The sequence below is a fragment of the Ursus maritimus genome, unplaced genomic scaffold, assembly GCF_017311325.1.
Source record: "Ursus maritimus isolate PB19 unplaced genomic scaffold, ASM1731132v1 scaffold_17, whole genome shotgun sequence".
In the NCBI taxonomy this organism is placed as follows: Eukaryota; Metazoa; Chordata; class Mammalia; order Carnivora; family Ursidae; genus Ursus; species Ursus maritimus.
Window position 1 is genome coordinate 15,821,505 of NW_024424119.1, and position 19,698 is coordinate 15,841,202.

Below are 19,698 nucleotides of genomic sequence, written 5' to 3' on the forward strand. Positions count from 1 at the left end.
CCCCCCCCCCCCCGCCCCCGCACTTGCCTGCCACGACTCGGAGCTGCAGCTACTACGGCTCGCGCCGCCAGCCGTCAGCACAGCCGCGGAGGAGTCGCTCCGGGCGGGCTCCGCGGAGAGGCGGCGGCGGCGGCGGCGTCCCCAGTCCTGGCGGAGGCGGGAAGGCAGACTGGAACCCGGCGAAACCCCCGCCCTACCCGCGTCGCGCCGGCGACCGGCCTCCTCACCCGGCCGGCAGCTGCCTCAGTGACGCCCAGGCGCCGCGGTCCCGCCGTTTGTAGCGGGGCGGGGAGGAGGGGCTTGCTTGGAAGAGCGCCAGGAGGCGGGGCCGGCGGCGAGTTAGCGGCGCCGAGACTGCCGCCGCCGGGCGCGTGCCCTGCCCGGCCGCCCGGGGGTCGGTGCCTGCGAGAAGACGCCCGGCTGCGGCCGCTCCGCTCGGTCCCTCCCGTCTTCCGATTCAGAGCAAGCTCTGGGACCAGGTTCCCCTGGCAGCACGGAGAGCGTCGCGCGCCCAGAGGCGGTAGATTCCCGGTGCAAGTTTGCAAACCCCGAGGTTCCAGGCGCTAACGCGGAGCCAGAGCGACTCGCGCGGGGGTTACTTTGATGTATATGTGTATCAGATATATACACATACATACATACATACATACACATATACTGCAAGCAGAGTTAAAAGGCTCTTTTTTCCCCCTACTTCACAGCCGAAGCGTCCTGTCCCTTAGCGGAAAACTAAAGGCTTAGCCCTGGCTGCCCCTCTCTGCCTCTCTAGATGGAATCTGACGTTCAAATAAGCCCGAGTACCTGTGCGGGGTGCTATACTCTGCTTCAAACGCAAAGTAGGAAATCCTGCACTCGACTATACAAGAGCCTGCCGCTCGCCGCATCCCTCCAACGCCCCCCACGTTAGCCCCGAAATGGCCAACTCTTCACCGAGGGGGCGTCACATCGCTGCTTAGCCTTGGCCCGCCCCCACGCCCTGCTCAATCGCCTTTCCCCAGAAAAACCTGTGCCTGTCCTCAGACTCAGCCCCGCGACTGGGAGTCAAAACCGACCCCGAGCCACGCGGTGGGAGCACGTTTTTACACCTGCTCAGCCGCTTAATTACGAGAGCACCTGTCGTGTTGTTGTGGTTGCTTTCATCGCAAAGGCTTCTGTTTTAATCCTTCCCCCTTAAAACCTGAACTTAAAATATCACCTGTCATACCTACCTGAAATCGCAGAAGGTAAGAGAAAGGAACTGAGCAGTGGGCGACTGAGTCGCCGCAAGAACGTGACCGAGGTTACAGCTTCAAGGGCATGATGCGGGTTTGATGCAGCAAGGTCCGCTAAGGGCGCCCAGCGCTCCCCGCCCCCACGCGACGGGCGGGGCGGGGTTGGGGGGGACAGAATGGAGGAAGGACTTCTTTCACCCAGGGCGGGGGTGGAGGAGACAAAATTGCCCTCTTGGGCGAAGTCAAATCAGGGGTAGTGAAGTAACGGGTTTAACCAAAATCGAAATGGAGACAGTTCATCCCTCAATTTAGGGGACCCAGACTGAGGACACCAGAAATAGCTAATTGATTCTATATCAGCATTTCTGTTGTCACCCCAAATCCGATTAGCAATTAAATGACCTTAATTGACTTTGTACGGGGTTACTGGGAAAACTGCTCAAAGCGCCTGCGCCTCTTTGACCTCCCTCTAAACAGTTAATTATAATATTCCCATCCCAGGCAGGCAGGATTGCTAAAAATGCCTGCTTTCAAACGTTAGGCAAAAATGGGCCTACCACATTTGCCAATCCAAGCCTAAAACTCTTAGAATGCCCTACGCCCTACTTCCTGAAGCTGACTTCTTGAAGTTATGGGAGACCTCTCTACAGAGTTCCCCAAGTCTTCCAATCCCCTTCGACCTGCAAACGTTGCGTTTTTCGTGAACTCCATAACAGGTTAAAACGGGGTGCCTAAGCACTTGGTTAAAAGAGGAAAGAAGAACCCAGGAGTGAGTGGTGTAAGACAGACAGACTCAGGGAATGACAATAATAACTGAGAGATAGTTACTTTTTTAAATCCTCCAAAAAGCGACTTTTAAACAATCAACATTTTCCTGTTTTGCTGACTTATTTGTTCAGATTCTGACAAACCTTTCAGATGTCCCATTTAAGAAGCCATTTTACGAAGGAAGTCTTACAGGCCCAAACAGCTTTTCTACTCTACCACCCCTAAAACATGCACACTTTTTTCTTGACCTTTAGGAACTTATTTCCAATTAGAAAAACAATTTATTCGGTTACTACTGTCTGCTCTGTACTCTCCACCGCCCCCACCCCACTTTAAGCTTGCACTTTATAGGCTGCAGTGTAGGCCTAAGAAATAAACCATCTCCATCTCCCTCCTATTCCCAACATCCAGAAGATGGGTATATATACATATAAACAGAGATTTGGGGAAAGGCTAAAGGTTTAGAATCTTAACCAACAAGAGTGTTTGTATGTGAGTGGGGGAGGGGAAAGAACCTTGCATTTCGGGGAGAAAGTAAGAGACATTCTTCCCATCCCAGCAGTGTTAAGAGTAAATACTAAATGGTTGACTATTTCTCTCACTCTGGCCACAATAAAGCCAGATCTGCAGCTGGCAATTACAAGAGAAAATATCAAGTCTCGACATCAGTTTCGCTAACCCGTACTTGAAAATGGCAAACGGGGAACGTATCCAACCTCCAATTTGCCACAGTTGTATAGCTCTCATATTATTCTTTACAGACGTGAAATAGGTGGGTACGTAGCAACGTGCTGGGCATAAATTAAGCAACAATGGCCACGCGAAGTCCTATTCGGCGCGGAGCTCCCGTGCAGGGCACTGCCACCTTGCTATCCCCAGACCCCACCGCCCCGGAGATGGCAGAGTCGAGTCTGGAGGCTGGCCGCCAAGTTGGCTTTTAGACCCGAGAGGGTGGGTGGGGTAGAGAACAGGGAGAAATTAACAACCCCGACCGGTTTTGTACCTTTTCCCCATTCTCTCCATCTCAAGCACCACACCGGCGCTCTCACGCACACTCACCCACACCCCCTCGTGCCAATAATTTAAACTTCTCTTAGGCAAAGGCAGCACCTCGTTCACCGCCACCACCACCCTCTGGGTCCTCCCCGCCCAGCGAACACCCTCCCCCTTTTCCACATCTACCCTGATTTCTCTTTTTCCGCAGTAGAAAGACAGCTGGTTTCTCCCTAACCCTGAGAAATCACAAAAGTTAAAATGAAACATGTGTCTGCCCAGCGTCTCACCCCCAACCATCTTTCTCCCGGCGTCAGTTTAACAATAGCTATGGGGGGGGGAAGAAAGGGGGTGAGGGCAACGTAGCCGAGTTGGCTCCTGGGGTGACTGTGAATCCTCGCGGCTGCGAAGGGGTTCCCCTTCGCCCGGAAGCCGAAGTCAGCCGCGTAGGACCAAGGACAGGGCTTGGAATCCAGTTCCCAGTGCCCAGCACAGCAAGGCAGCAGCAGCCGCCACTCCACAGACACAGCTCCAAGGATCTTATTTACGCTTTTCTGAACAAAGGGAATCTCATATCCGGTACAGGCTTAAGAATTCGGCCCTAAATTGGCTACCTTCTTTTAAAAAGAATCACGGTAACTGGCAACCATGAATTAGAGCCCGCACACCTAGCAATGATGAGTTCTGACAGCTTCTACCCACCCTAGCCCCAGCCCAGCCCTAGCCCTCAGGCGGCATGTACTTTTTCAGTCAACTACAACTAGCAGCCTGGTGCATTTAAATTCCATCTGGCAATCCCATCTCCCCAGCACATGTTATCTGGTTAATGCAATTAAGTGTGGGGTTTTCGCTGGTCTAATCTGCAAGTCCAGGCTTCTGATTCCCCTCAATGGTATTAAAGCCTCTCCAGCCCTTCGGTGGTTGTGCCAAAGTAGAGGCATGCATCCCTCAAAATCCAAGTTATCCCTCTCTTCCCACGAAATGAACTTCCAACCTCAATCCCGTAGCTCACTCAACACCTAGACTCCCATTGTACCCCTGCTCTACTCTAGCCACATTTACCACTTAAGTTTATGCCATTGACATTTACGAAAATTCAGTACGTCAAGCATGCGTCCCCTGTCTTTAAGTCTAGCTCTCTAGAATTAAAAAGCAGAGCAGTAGCTTTGAAATGAGACAAACATGTGCAATTAACTTCATATTCTGTATTCCGCTCACTTACAGGTTTTCTGGGTTTGCCAGCGCATCGCTGCAACTAATGATTAAAGAAACCAAACCGAAACTTACCTTTCTCCCTTAAGGTTTTTGTGTATGTGTGTTTTTAAAGTAACGGTGCAGTTCTCCCAATAAGGATGAGCAAGAAGCTGCTGGATAGTTCTCTTAAGACAGCACGAAACCTAAACTGTGCTCGGCTTAAAAGAAGCAAATAAAAAGAAATGCTTTCGACCCCAAAGTCCAACGCTAAAAGAAATGGCGAAAAAAAAATATGAAAGGGGAGGGGGAACTTAAAAAAGAGAGTTTAAAAAGACGGAGAGACTATCCTCCTACTGCCGTTCAACTAAACAAAAAGGGGCAAGAAAAACAAACGAAGGAACAAAGAAAAGAGGCGAAAGAACGTTTTTTCAAAAAGACGATGTCTTTCTCCTTGTTGCTTTTTAGTAGGTCGCTACAGGAGTAAGCTGCTGCATCTCTAACTGAGAACAGAAATAAGGGGGGAGGACGTCTTAAAAGGGAGGTGGACTGGACCACAGATTTATAGCACCGTATCACCAACCCCTTCTCTGCCTCCGCACTGCCGTGTGTGCAGCTGCTCTGCCAGGCTCCTATCCCGGGCAGCACGCGCGGAAGTATACGCCGAGTGGCGCCACAACGTAACTTGCTCATCTCCCCAGGACTCTGATTGGCCTAGATGCTTCCATTGCGGCCGCCCGGGCGAGCATGCTTGATCCGATTGGCTAGAAGCTTGTGTCACTCTCAAGAGCTCAATGGAGTCCCGTTTCAAGGTAAGTTGTGCGGGGAGGTACACACTTAACACAGGCGGCGAAGGGAAATGCAAGAAGCAAAAAGAGATGGAAAGAGCAACGTGGGAGGGTTGGAACTGTAGTATCAGAGTTTGCGATATGGCATGATCTTCTTTCCTCTTAAATCTTTCTGCTTCCGAAAGACTCATTTTCCTTGCCATCACTGCCGCATCTATGGCACGTTTCTTTATAACATTAAACTCTGTCCGGTATGTATGAGTCATTGAGAGCTCCCTCTCTTTGATCTGAGTGAAAGGGATGAAAGTACATCCATTACTTGCCCGCATGCCTTTTTCGATTTGTGTTCCAGTATTCTGTATTAGATATTAAGCAATTTTATGTCTTTCTCTACTTTAATATATGCATATTGCAACTCTCTTGTTTATTTTTTAAAGCATCCTTTTAGGATAAGAATGAATTCAGAAATGCTTTCAATAAAGCTGAATTTTGAATTAGCTTTCATTTCATGTTAGGAAAGTGTAGGATAAACATCCTGTCAGGAAAAGAGGTACTGAACAGAGCTAAGGTCCTTTACTCTGAGGTATATGGTGACTCAAAAAGAGCATCTGTATATAAAATTAGAACAAGCCACTCCTCTGTACTTGCTGGCGGTACAGTTCTTGGACCACACATGTATTGCTGACAGTAAAGATTAGTCGAATCTTTATCTGGGTTCTTTCTCTGAGGATTTAGAAAGTTTAACCAGAAGACCAAGTGCTGTCAATGCTTCTGCTTTATAGATGAAGACTACTTTATTAAATACCATATTTTAATAACATTCAAGAGACTGAAGTATAGCTTTGTGCATGGTATTTATTTCTTCCTACAAGTGAAAGCGTGGTCCTCAGGATTGACTTGATGTATAAATAGAGACAACATTAACTTGACCTAGGTTCTTTTTCAGCCTGAATTTCTTCTTTTAATCTTGACAGTGCCAACTTCCTAGATAGTACTTATGTTTCTTACACAATGTAACGTATCTTCTCTAGATGCTCATGCCTATCTAAAAGGAATTCCTTTACCTGTTTACTACTAGTGGCTATCTTTGAAAACAGAAAAAGGAGGTACAGGTAAGAGAGACTGCAGGAAGGTGGAGTGGGATGGAGGGAAAGGGACAGATAGTCACAAAGCAAAATGACTACAAAGTGAGGGGTGAAGTGATTCAGAGTTCCTTGAGAATGTCCTTGAGTGTGGATAAATGATTAATGGCAAAGAACAGAAGACCTGTTTATCTCCCGTACAGCCGTATAATATGTTCAAGTTCTATTACTTTGCATGACAATAATGGGGGGGGTGGGAAAGGAGGCCTGAATCTATATGTTATCTTATAATTAGCATTGTTATCTTATAATTTATAATTACCATGTCCTAATCCCTAGCCCCACTTTTTATATAACAACAAGACTGGGGTCCTAATTTCAACTTAAATCTATTCTCTAGACCTGGGTGGAACTCATGGGAAGAAGAAAGAAAAGGAGCTTGAGGAAATGGAGTGAAGGGGCTGAGGGAAGGACAAGTCAAGGGAAAAGACAGAAAGACTCCACTTCACCTAAAATAGATTAATCACTGTATGAATAAACAGTTGAAGATTGTGTTTGTTATCATCTTCCTTCAATCCCTCCCCTCATCCCCAGGTCAGTATAAAGAAATAACTCTTAAAGTAATAAATACAATTTAAATAAAAATATAATACTGTTTACGCAGACTTATTTATGAAGTGAATTGTCTTTTCTCCTTGTTAACATGCTCTTAATATTGAATTAATTGCATGTATTCATGTAATATTCTCAGCACTCTGTAGAAAATCTTTACCATTAACTTACAACTACATAAGTATCATCTAATTGGGTGGAAACTAATACTTCGTTTTATTTTTAGATGTGCGTTTGTTTCCACAAGAATTTGCAGATTACAATGGTATACTTTCCTAAAGGGGGAGGGTAGATAAGGAAAGCTGGGTGTGGTGTGGAGTGATGAAAATCTAGCTTGTGTGTTATATAGTTAAAGAAATTATTTGGAAAATAGTGAACTTATCCATTCAAACGCAAAATGCTAAATTCTGTGGATTGGGTATATATGCTTTCTTTAGTTTGGGCAGAGGAGCAAATGTTTTTCAAAATGTTGTCATCTTCAACATGTTGTTTTTTCTATATAGGTAAAATGGACTTAAGATTGAAAATATCTTAAAAAACTAGTTTACTTCCTCAATAAAACAGACATTTTTAAATTTAAAAACATTTAAATGGATACATATATCTTACGTAATGTGTATTTATCCAACTTTTAAAAATAAAAACTGAATACAGCCTATTTAAAATAAGTGATATCTGGATGTAGATTTCACTTTGAAATTCATGTTGTCACAGCCTGAAATACTAACATAATCTAGCTTGCAGTTAATAAAGACTATGTGTAAACATCACACTCCATATTAAGGAACTGTAATCAACCCCTCTTCACCCATAGTTAGGTAAAGAATTATCCACAGCATCTGAACTTGCACTAGAAATGCCATTTAAAAGACATCTGAGTTATGATTGTCATCGTAGCTCTGATATTTTCAAAGTCCTTGGCATTATTTTAAACTGCAGCACAGAATGGATAGATTTGGGGGTCACTCACTGAAAGTTTGGAGAAAAAGTCTGATGTGGAGAAAGTTGCAAAAAGAATAGTTCTCAAAGCTGAAAAATAATGAATTCAGTAGATTATTTTGCTACAGTTTATAAAGCAACACTCATTCGCAGGAATACTCATAAGCTATTGTGGTCAATATCTTTTAGAATAAATAACTCCCTTACACTAGTTGAGGGGGGTGTGATTTTAGCATTTTATGATAAAGGACACTATAAACTACTATTGTGACTTTTTTAAGTAAATAAAGCAGTTAAGCTGTTTAGGTGAGTTTACAATGTGTGGCTTAGGGCACTAGTTCCAAACATTATACTCTCTCAGAAGAATAAAAATATTCTGTGTGAGTTTGTTGGACAGTTTGGGGTGGGGGTGGGGGTGGGGGTTGGGTCTGTGGTTCAAAATGTTGGAAATGTGACAGTTTAATGCCTGCGTGAGAAATATAGATATTACACAGCTTGGTGATTACTCTTTTATTTGTTCTACCTAAAGGAGGATGTCAACTTTCCTTCTACAATTTAGAAAACAGAAAAAAAGTTCTCGAGAAAATTGACACCAATACTGAGTTTAGAGCGTGGCTACCGGGCAAGAGAATGAGGCAGAAATTAGCACCATGGACAGAGACGAGCCGATCCAAAATAAAGGTTTGCAAAGCCTGTCAGTGTTTTCTGTCCCTCCCAAGTAAGACACGGAAACTGCAATTCTTGGGAACGTTTCATTCCACAGACTTTAAGGAAGAGGCTGTCCCACTTCACAGAAACACGTTTATTTTTAATTAGGCTGGCTTTTGCTAGGACTTGGCCTTGGTGACAAACCGTCAGGAGGGTTAGAGCCCCGAACTCTGGGCACACCCTCCACTGAACTCTTTTCACACACTCCCTTGCCCTGGTGAGCCTGCCTTTCATTAAAGTGTTCGTGCAAAATAAATGAAAATCCAGGTAGTCATCGGAAAATCTGCTAAACCTACTCCAGAGTTCTTAATCCTCAAAATTCCCAGCGGGAATCGCAACAAAAAAAACGCTTACCCGTTCCCCCTTGCTCCCCCCACCCCCAGTTCCTCCCCGGCTCCATCCACCTACTGGCAAAGGGGCAAAGTCTTTTATCCGAAGATAAGTGACCTCCTAGACTATTTTGCAAAGGACCCTTTATATTGCAAACACTTTCCATCAGGGACAGTGCCAGAAGCGGCAGTGAGCAGGATCACAAACATCCTTCACTTTCTCTTTATATTTTGCTTTAAACTCCTGTTCGAGAGAAAAAAAAAAAAAAAAAACTGCAAAGAGAGTAGACTCAGGGTGAATTCCCCTAAAACCTTAGGTTACTGCTCACATTTAAAGACATGTGAATTGTTTATTTAAGTGTTTAAAATTTTTTAAATGTAATCTAGTGTCGCGGTAAATCTTTTGAGACCAGCTTAGAGTGTTCTCCCCCACCTCCCACCTTTTTTTTCCCCTGGGCAAAATTTGTATGAAGTTCATTCTCCTTTAAGTGATTTGACTGCAGATATTCAGATTCAGACTAAGATCTGTTGCACGTGCCCCAGAGTGTCTCGGAAAATATATTTGCAGCCTGGGATCGACGATCATTTATGTAAAGCTTCCCACAAATGTCCTCAGATTTCTTTTCCTCCCCTCTTTTACACAGTGGCAACTTTTAGCAGGATAAACTCACGTCTTTGCTGAGCATGCAAAGGGAGAGCTGGGCGACCAGGCAAGGGTGAGGTAAGAAAAACTGGAGGTGAGAAAAGGCAAATCAGAGCTTTGTGTCCGTTTCTTTCAGGGATGCTAACAGCTTTCTCTAAGCTTCCTCCTGGAGCCGATACATCTCATGCAAAATTAATACAAGTAATTAAAAATAGCAGTTTTCCAAAGTTAAAGGAAACCATCTGTCTCAGCTGGTGGCAATCAGTCTTTTGGCCGGCCCCTTTACCGGGACCTGGGAAGAAACGGTTTTTCTGCTTCCGATGCTCGGAGGCTCTTTCTTATATTGAAGATTTATGTTTCCACTTGTGTGCGATGCACGTCTAATTTGAAATAATACAGCCGGGCCGAGCGACCAGTCAATCAGAGCTATCAACTGCTCAGGGTACGCAGCCCTGCCCCCACCTCCCACCGGTCTCTAACCCTCCTTCCCTCCACTATTTCCTACCGTCCACCCTCCCCCTCCTCTTTCCTCCCTCCTCTGCTCTCTCACACACTCGCACTTTCCCCCCACGTGTGTTCAGATCAGACCCTTGCCCCATAGAGCAAGTGACCGCACCGGGGCACGGTGACAAAGGCGGAGTTTGTATCAGAAGAAGACTGAGGCCCGGGGAGACACGGCGGCTAGAGAAACAGCTGTCTTATCAGCCCGCTGCAGAGATGGAGATGGCTCGAGAGGTCCTCAACAGATAATCACTTGAATAGGTTTGCAATGCGCCAAACTTCACGCTTGATAAGGCCAACCCAATGTAGAGAGCAGCCCGGATCCTGCTCCATTCTGTTTTATCTGAGCTGTAAATTAAGAAATTGAAATTCAGGTGGCAGAGGCAGCAGTCTGCTGATAGACCGCTAAAGTAAACTGTCATTAAAATGCTTGCGGCAGGCAGAGAGGGGGCGCCTGGAATGGGATATTGTTTTGTTTTGTTTTTTAGGGGGGGGGGGGATAGGGGAGCTGTGAGAGAAAAAGCCCACCGGTTTTATTTTCTGGGGAGGGTAAACTGAGGAGGACTAGTAAAGGGACACAGCATCTCGATCATGATTCCTAGTCGTAGCTACCCTGCATAAACAATCTCAAAAGTATAAAGTTGTGGGAAGTTTGGTGAAATAAAAAGTAAGGAACAACTGAAAGCAATCTGATAGAAAATAGAAATCTGTCTTTATCAGAACATGGGGCAAAGGAAGCTCTCTGACTACAGTATTAGAAACTGATTCTAATGCAATCTAAACTTTTCCTTTTATTTTGAGAAAAGCAGATCAACTGGATACAGAGGAGTTACCATAAACTGAGGTTAACTTGACCTTTTGTTGATGTGATCGAGCCACCAGAGATGCCAGGGTAATTTTTAGAATAGCCTAAGAAATTATCGACCACAGAAGAGCTTACCCACTTACAGGAATAAGAGATATATTTCACCCCTTTCCCCTTTACTCAGATAATTACTAGGGGGTAATTCAGGGAACTAAAAAAATTCCATGTGTGTATTTTGACACCACATGGTTCTTACAGCACACTTTATACCTACACTCGTATGTCTGCTTTTGTGGATAGCAGGAAATTCTATGATAATTTGACTAAATGTTTCACGAAAGTTTAAAATGTATAATGACCAGAATATAACCAGTGACCTTGGTGTCTTGATTCACTAATGACTTTGCACTGTACCTTGTTCTTTCTGTCATTGAGTGGATTGTAAATTCACTGGTGTGCATTTATGAGAGTGCATGACAGGATACATTTCATTTTCCACAACAGCATTTATATCTCAAGTTTTAGCAACATGTCTAAAAAGAACCTTCTGGTGATAACACATAGTTAATGCAGCTTTAGAAAATCAGTTTTTACTTTAACCCCAAAACTTTGGTCAACGCCAGGATACACTTAATTGATAAGGCTGCTTAAATCACAGTGGGAAGTAGAAGAATTAAACATGAATTTGTTAGGAAAAGTAGTGAGAAAAAAAATTTAAGGTGCAGGTATACATTTCAGTACTTATTAAACTATTTAGATACATTAAAAAACTATTATTTTAAACTTTGCACTTATCTGATTACTCATAGGGAGATGAGCAAATAAATACAAGTCAAGGAATCTCAACCACATTTCTTTTCAATTCTTTATGCAAAAATGCTTCATATCTTCCAACCCAGAAAACAGGTGGTTTTTTTTTTTTTAATTCAAGTGTATGACGAATGAGTGCTGTATGTATTCTTTAATGAGAGAGAAATTTATGTTTATTCAAGCTAACTTTTCCCTTTCATATCACCATTTTCAATAATGTTATATTGGTTTAAATAATGGCTGCTATGCAAGCATTTTAAGAAGTAGTCTTTAAAATTCCAGCCTTTCAGTCACGATTATCTTCAAATAATTGGACAATAAGATATTTTTCTGCTAGTTACAAATACTCTTAAATTTGAACTGCCAGCTTTAAGGAGCCTCTTAAGCTATGCTTATTTTTTTCTTAATTAAATTGAAAATATGCATACAACGGACAGTTAAAACTATTCTTTGCCAAGACAGGTAGGACTTTTTAAAGATACCTAAGGGTTAAAAGATGTACTCTCACCAAGTCCAAAATGTGAGAAAAAGATATTGTATAAATGTACATTATAATGTTTCAAAACTAAAAGATAATTTTAAAAAGAGAAAATTACACTATTGAACAGAAAAGTGTTTTAGCATGGATTATAAAAAAGGACTCCTAATTTTTGTCACAAATAAATGATATGTATGGCATTACGAATGATGAAAAATAATTTAAAAAATCAAAAAATGCTTATTTTATTTCTAGGGGGATTTTCCACTATTAACTCCTTTCTGTGGGAAATGGGATAATAGATTTTTAAGGAAAACATTCTCTCTATGAAGTATAAAGGCAAAAAAATCAGGAGCTTTAGAAATAACTAATTTTGTAATATTTTTGTTTAAAACTGATTATAAATCTATTACCAAAGAACAAATCAGACAACTAATAGTGTCCTTATACTATTTATCTTCAGGTGAAGGTCAAATGACCAATACATAATCAGTGCCTGTTTCTAAGTATTTATTCCTGATCTTTGACAAAAGACCCATTTCACTTTGATTCAAGCATCTTTTGAGTGCCTATATTTGTACATCTCCTTGTAAGTTTTTAATAGTATAGCTTGTCAGAAATTAGTCCTTTAAATAGATATTAAAATGTTACTCTATCATGAGCTACAATTTTGCAAATTGTTAAGAGTTTGAGTTTGTACTTCAGGCACATCCCCATCTGAACCTGACTCCATCACTGTGGGCCTTTAGCAAGTTACTTAATCTCTTCTAAGCCTTGATTTACTGATCTATACAATGGTGATAATAATGCTTAATGTAGGATTACTGTGAGGTTAAATGTAACCAGGAGTGTAAAAGATTCAAACTTCCTGAAACAGAGGAAACAGTTGATACACAGTAACTATGATGATGGAAACAAAAATGGTGATTTAGCACATTTATTTGATGAAGCAAGAATTAGAGTTCCTGCTTTTACATACTGTCTCTTAAATATAGTCATTTGCTCTCATTAGTATCCCAACTGATAAATGCTATGATAAATATCTTCTCCCATTTCTAATTGTAACCAAGTTTAAAAGGCCTCAAAAGGCATAAAATCTTCTGCCTGCCCTCTTATGTGGCTTCAGTATATTTCCCAAAACAATTTCATTATTTGCCCATAAAAAGTTGTGGGTCTTCAAAAAGGAACTTAGTCTGAGATCCCATTTGATTGATATAATAATAAAAACACCTTAGATTTTTATAGTACCTTTTATCACAAAAAGCTCAATGCACTTTTACATATTTATCATTGTAACCCAGAAGGTAAGGAAGGACATAAATTATTTCTCATTTTCAGGAGCATAACAGAGGCATTAGGAATACAGGTTACATTTTTAAGATTAATAGGAATAAAGAGAAGCTTTCCTAAATGTCAGTCTTTCTACAATGTGTTACTCTCCTTGGCATTGACTATGACTATTGTTACTTTAGTTAGGCTCAAAATGTTGGTGTTTGGTATTAAGTATAAGTTATAATTCAGTTAATTACACACTGAAATCAAGTTGAATGAAATACATACCATCACAGTCTAATCAAATTAAAATATTTTGATTTTATGCCAAGAGATTCTTTTATTATTCAATTATATATATTATCCATTTTTATTTACCATTCTATGTTAACTCTCAGGCAAGAATTTAAAAGTTACTAGTCATTAATGACCTTGGAAGAAATCAGTTTCAATCCCCTTACCGCTGGCCTTTCCCTAGGCTCATTCCCCCTCTCCACATTTTTATAGGCTATTATATTTATTCCATTTACATAGGCTAACAGTACTTTCTGCTCTAGCTTTCTATTTCTTAGGTTGTCTGTGCTCAATAAATCTATCAAAATAAATATACAAAGGAATATGGAGGTAAAGTGTATAAAGGGCACAAGAGAATATGCTTTTTATAATAGTTTTTGTTTGTTTTGAATGAAACAAAAGGGGGAAATAATGTACACTTGACATTGGAAAACATACAATACCAAAAGAATACTAAAATTTGCTTGTGGTTTATACTTTCACAGTTCCCTCGTGGCTAGCATCGCCATGGATTGATAGAGATGCAGCTATGGATATGGACTTTCGGTGAAGAAGTGGAATGGAAGGAAACAAAACTTTGCAGTCTGATCAAAGAATGAATCTTATACCTTTTTGAGGTCTAAGTTCATAGATTACAATTAAAAAAACAATGGTGTTTTCATTTTAAACTTCAATGAGCATCTCTCTGTGCCTAAATGCACCTTATAATTTGATGAGACCGAATCACACAAAGCCCAGTCAAGTCATGTGACTGCCAGACTTCGATGAGGAAGTGTAATTAGCACTGAGAAGAAACCCACATGCGTACACACAGAACAGCCAGAGCTGCTCTTTACTGCCATCACACCAACCCCTTTTAATCCTTCATGTTGACGTGGCTAAACGGGAAATCTGTTTCTCTGACTGAGCATATGAATGTGCATTTTAAGAGAATACTGAGAATTCTATTGTAATAAAAATGATGTTCTCTTCTTTGGTCACTGTCATTCTGGTATAAGAAATTAGAAATTATGGTTGTTTGAAATGTCAGTTTTTGTAAACATGAGTTGGAAGATGTAACACAGACAAACGGTGTTACAGACTGTTTAAGCTGTTTGAGTAACAAATAGACATTTCCTTGAATTATTTTGACACAATTTACTGTGAAATTTCTTTTTTTCTTTTGCTGATATTTCTAGATTCCTTGTACAGACAATAAAAAAAAAGCCCTTTCTTTTATGTCAAAGCTCATTATTTAACTCATATGGCACTGATGTTTTCTAGAATACTAATATTTCCTAGATTTGAAATGAATGCTAAACGAGAGGTATGTTTCCATATTAGCCACATCAAAAGGAGACATGAAGATCTGGGCCTCCTTACAAGGTGTTATAAAAGAGAAAATATAAATATATGTTACAGTGTTTTAGTCCTTAGTTTTAAAAGATCTTTATATAAATCTACTGTACTGGGGTGTGTGCATGTGTGTGTATGTTTGGAGCAAATGACATGAGGTTCAGAGGAAAAAACTGCAAGACTTTGGTAGAGGAGACCAGGCTGACTGTAGTGAAGGAAGTGGGCTGGAGAGCAAAGATATCAGGTTGGTTAGGTCTTCCAGAGTCACATCATGGAAGGCTTTGAAAGCCAGCAGAGGAAAATGCTGGCATAAAACTACTACACTTGATCTTAGCCAAAAGGCCGAGAAGTGATACTGACATAAAACTACTGGATATAGGATATATCTATTGATAAGTGTAAATTTTGGGCATGCCAAGAGGGAAGAGACTCAAAGGTATAGGAATCAGAATCAAGACATAAGGAGGGTTAAGAAGCTAAAAAGTTAAAACCACCACCACCACCACCACCACCAACAACCACCCTAAGACCCCTTGGAATGAGGTGGCAAGGCAAGGGGATAAATAAAGATGGGGGAAGACTGATAGGTCTAGAAAAGGGATTCACTGATAATAATGAAAATGTTTTGATGGCCAAAATATTTATAGAAGGCCCTGAGAAAGTGATAGCATTCTGAGCAAATATTATTTTTGAGCCAAAAAGCCCAAGACAGCTATGAGCGTGAGAAACCAGGCACCAGAGCCTGTACCCTGATTAGCTATGGATGCCTCTAAGACAGCTCTGTGCCCAAGAGGGGGCTTTAAAAACACTGTTAGGAAGGATGCATTGAGCTCAGATTCCTAGGCTCGGAAAAAGGAGACATGAGTCTGAATATTATTTCTCCCACTGACTAGCTGATTCCTTAACAGCAAGGCACCCTAAATGCCACGATTCCCAGAAGACTGGATTTGTAAAAATAATGATCATTGGTAACAAGTATTGAGTACGTACTGCATGCCAGACAGCATTTTAATGTTCTACATGCATTAAATCATTTAATCCTTACAATAATCCTATCATGTTAAAGACAGGAGCCTGAAGAAGTTGAGTAATTTGCCCAAGATCACACCACTAGAAACTGACAGAGGTGTGATCTGACCCCAAGTGGTTCCTTTGTATGGCCTAAGTCCTCAACAACCACTTATCAGATGACCTCTGCGGTACTTTCCAGGTGTAAAATCCAGTAATTCTAAAGAAATATAGCAGAAATTTAAAAATATATATATAGTAGAAATTAAAGATGACATAACACTCACAAGAGAAGAAAAGTACAGGGAAAATAGAGATTACAATTAACATAAAAAGACAAAACTCAATTTTTTTAAATGGAAATAATCATACTCAAGTCTTGACATGCCATCTATTGCTGACAAATGAAAGAGAGATAAAAGATACTGAGATGATTCACTTCTTTAAAACGATTCAGGTCAAATCAATAGGATTTTGAGGAACATAAAATATGATGTCCTCAGAGGTCCAAGCCACCAGTCATATTAGGTTTTGAGGAAATTGTCATTATTAAGTTTTTGTAGATTTTAATTTTCAGAAGTCTACTCTATAACCACAGTAAACAGTTATAAGCCATTGCAAAGGAGAGTATGTATTTGGAATTTTGTGATAGATAAAGATTTCCATGAAATATTGTTGAGAATATTCATCACAAAAAGAACAGCCACTAGCATTAAACAGTGGCTATTTTGAGGTAATAAGAATTGGACCTTTAGATCTTTTTTTCTTTGTTTTCCACATTATTGGGTTTGTAAAAGTTCTGAGCATGCATTATTTTTTATATACCTGAAAAACGGATAGTTTTGTGTTTGGGGTCAAAAAAACACACAAAAACTATGGCTGAAGAGCTCAAGCTTCAGCCCTGTAGTCAGCAGGTGGAAGCTGGTGGTAGATACTAAATGGTGAGGACCAGGGACCACTTAAAAGACGGCTTAGATTCATAGAGAGGACAGATGAACAGCCCCGGAGTTTGTAAACAAAATAATATTCATTTACAAAAACAAATCTTGAGATTTAATACATATGAAAAATACATATATAATAGAGCAAATTGACAAAAATTTCAGAAATTGCTCCACCAGTTTCTTCGAAGAATACAATATAAGAAAATAACTATCCTGTCCATTTAGAATTGCCTAATATTCACTATACTCAATAATATCAACTATTTCCTTCACTTAATGTCTACCTATATTATGGCCAAGGGATGTTCTTTTCATTTAATTAATCATTTCTTTTTCCCTATTATACCCTTTCCTGCAGTTGTTAGAGAATCTCATAAAATGCACCTTTATTCCCAACTAGCAAAGACCTTAAAGTGATTTGCTTATATTTCTATGGCATATAAATAAATGAAAACCATAACACAGTAAATAATTATAATGAGATTGAACAAAAACTGGCTTCCTGACAGGTACCATTTAGTGAATTGCTATTTCAATGCCCTAAACAGTCACCTGAGTTAATTCAATTTTCATATTGTTTAATATTTGTCTTTAAAATCACTCTGCAGAGAATGGGAAACTGGCTCCCGGTCTCAACTCTATAGGATGGTACAGTCTGAACATTCTCATTTATTTAATTTTGCTATTTAAAAATATTCTAGGGGCGCCTGGGGGGCTCAGGGCTTGATCCCAGCGTTCTGGGATCGAGCCCCACATTGGGCTCCTCTGCTGGGAGCCTGCTTCTTCCTCTCCCACTCCCCCTGCTTGTCTCTCTCTCACTGGCTGTCTCTCTCACTGGCTGTCTCTGTGTGAAATAAATAAATAAATAAATAAAATCTTTAAAAAAAATATTCTAATATTATGACCAAGAATCTATCAAGAACTACATGCAGAATTATTTAATTTTAAAGGAATATAATGACCAAACTTGTAGTCTTGGGAGAACTGGAAAAAGAAGATATTAAGAAATAATATAAAAATAAAAGAAATTTTTAACATGAAGTTTTTAACGTGGCTCTGCTACTGTCTTTTAAGCTTTCTAAGTTGTGAACATATATTAACTTTTAGATATGAATTATGACCATTTTGAAAAAACATTATTTGTCATAAACAGAGGACATAAAGCATCGCTGCCCTCGATCACGCACTCATTTGACTCATGGCGCAGTCTTGAATAATTTTAAACCAAACATGACTGCAGCAATCAATTTTTGTCCAATTTATTGGGCATGAGTTAAAGCCAATTAAAAAACCATTTTTGGTGCAATTCAAGGGGAAAATGTATAAACCCATGAAGAACAGATTTCAGTCCTAGACATGAGTCATCACTATTCTAAATAATGGTGTCAGCCCCAAATCAGAAAGAACAAATCCTAAAATTGCATATTCCACAGTGGAAACTGTATTTCTCAGCAATGATTTTATGTAATTTTTAATATTTTTTAATAAGAAATTAACCTGGAAGCAAAAAAGTATGCTCTTCTAACATTGTGTCATCTCTGAATATTTTTTTAGCCATGAAATTAAAAGGTAGTTTACAGCAGCTCCTGAGTTTCTGAATTAAGACCTAAAGTAGAAAGTCGTCTGTGACTTTTATACAAAGAAAGCAAAACAGTTCACCCATAATTTTAAGAAATCTTTTACCTATTAGACCATGTCTCCTCTCACATGAATATAGTAGCTCTCTTTTAAGGCCATAAAATGAAACAATCCCTGTACACTCTGGATAATCTTAGGATAATCAAAGCAGCAAAATGGGAGCTTCTAGGTTGGAAATTACAGCTATAAAACACAGCCATGCATTTTCAAGCTGTATATTTTAAAGGCCTTCTCAGGGTTGTAGCGGTTCACAGTATTCGAGCAGATGTGGATTTTGGTTCTACCTCTCCCACATCCCTGGTATATGACTTTAGGCACATTCCCCGACCTCTCCAAGCCTCAGATTTCTCATCAGTAAAATAAGTACTATACGAATAAGACCCACCTTTTAGGGTTATTGTAAGCACTAAGTGAAAAAATACTTGTCAAGGGCTTAGAAGAATGCCTGGCACGAGTGACTCTTCAGTGACCGTTAGAACTGGTGAAAGGAAAGCCTGGAGGTTCTCATACATAGCTGTGGATCGAAGCCTCAACCTACCGCGGAGGTTTTTTTCTTTTAAAGTACAGATGGCTGGTCTGTATCCCAGGACGTCTGCCCAGTAATTCTGAGGTGAGATCTAAGCCTAGGTGTTTATAAAAACCTCCACGGATGATTCTGATGAACCAGTGATTTAAAACAAAACAAAACAAAACAAAACAGTACCAATTTTTCAGTTGCTCAGTTAACTTGGAGTTAAAGTGTGGCTTGAACTATTTTAGTGTGGCTCTCTGTTGAACAGATTAATTAGAATAATTGCCAAATTTGTACTTTGTGTTATGCTGAAAGAGATTTAACTGGGAGACTTTGATTTACATTCTTACGCCCGTGAGGTCACAGAGTCAGCACGATTTTCCACAATTTCCTGTCATATTGAAGAACAGACGTGTAAGATGGCCCTGGGAAATTACAGTCATTCCACTGGCATGGGTATATTTTTAGTGTTTACTCTAGCTTATAGCTTTTACTTCTATTTAATAAACAGAGATAAGGCAGGGTTCTTTTTTAGTTATATTTTCCTGGTGAGTGAGCTCATTTTTAACCGTCCTATTTCAAGATAAGTAAGCAGTCTCCTCAGTGATAGAGATGAAGAAGGGCCGCATGGTTAAGAAAAGCAGCTACCAGAAAAATATTCATACTGGCCTGACAATGACCACCCTACAAGTTATTCACCATGATTGTTTAACAAAAGAGAGGACATCTCCCCTGGGAGTGACTTTTAAATATTAACTGAAAAAAAGGGCTCTCCTTAATATCTTCCCATTAGTGGAGAATAATTTATTAGATTAACAACCTGTCACCTTGGAAGGGA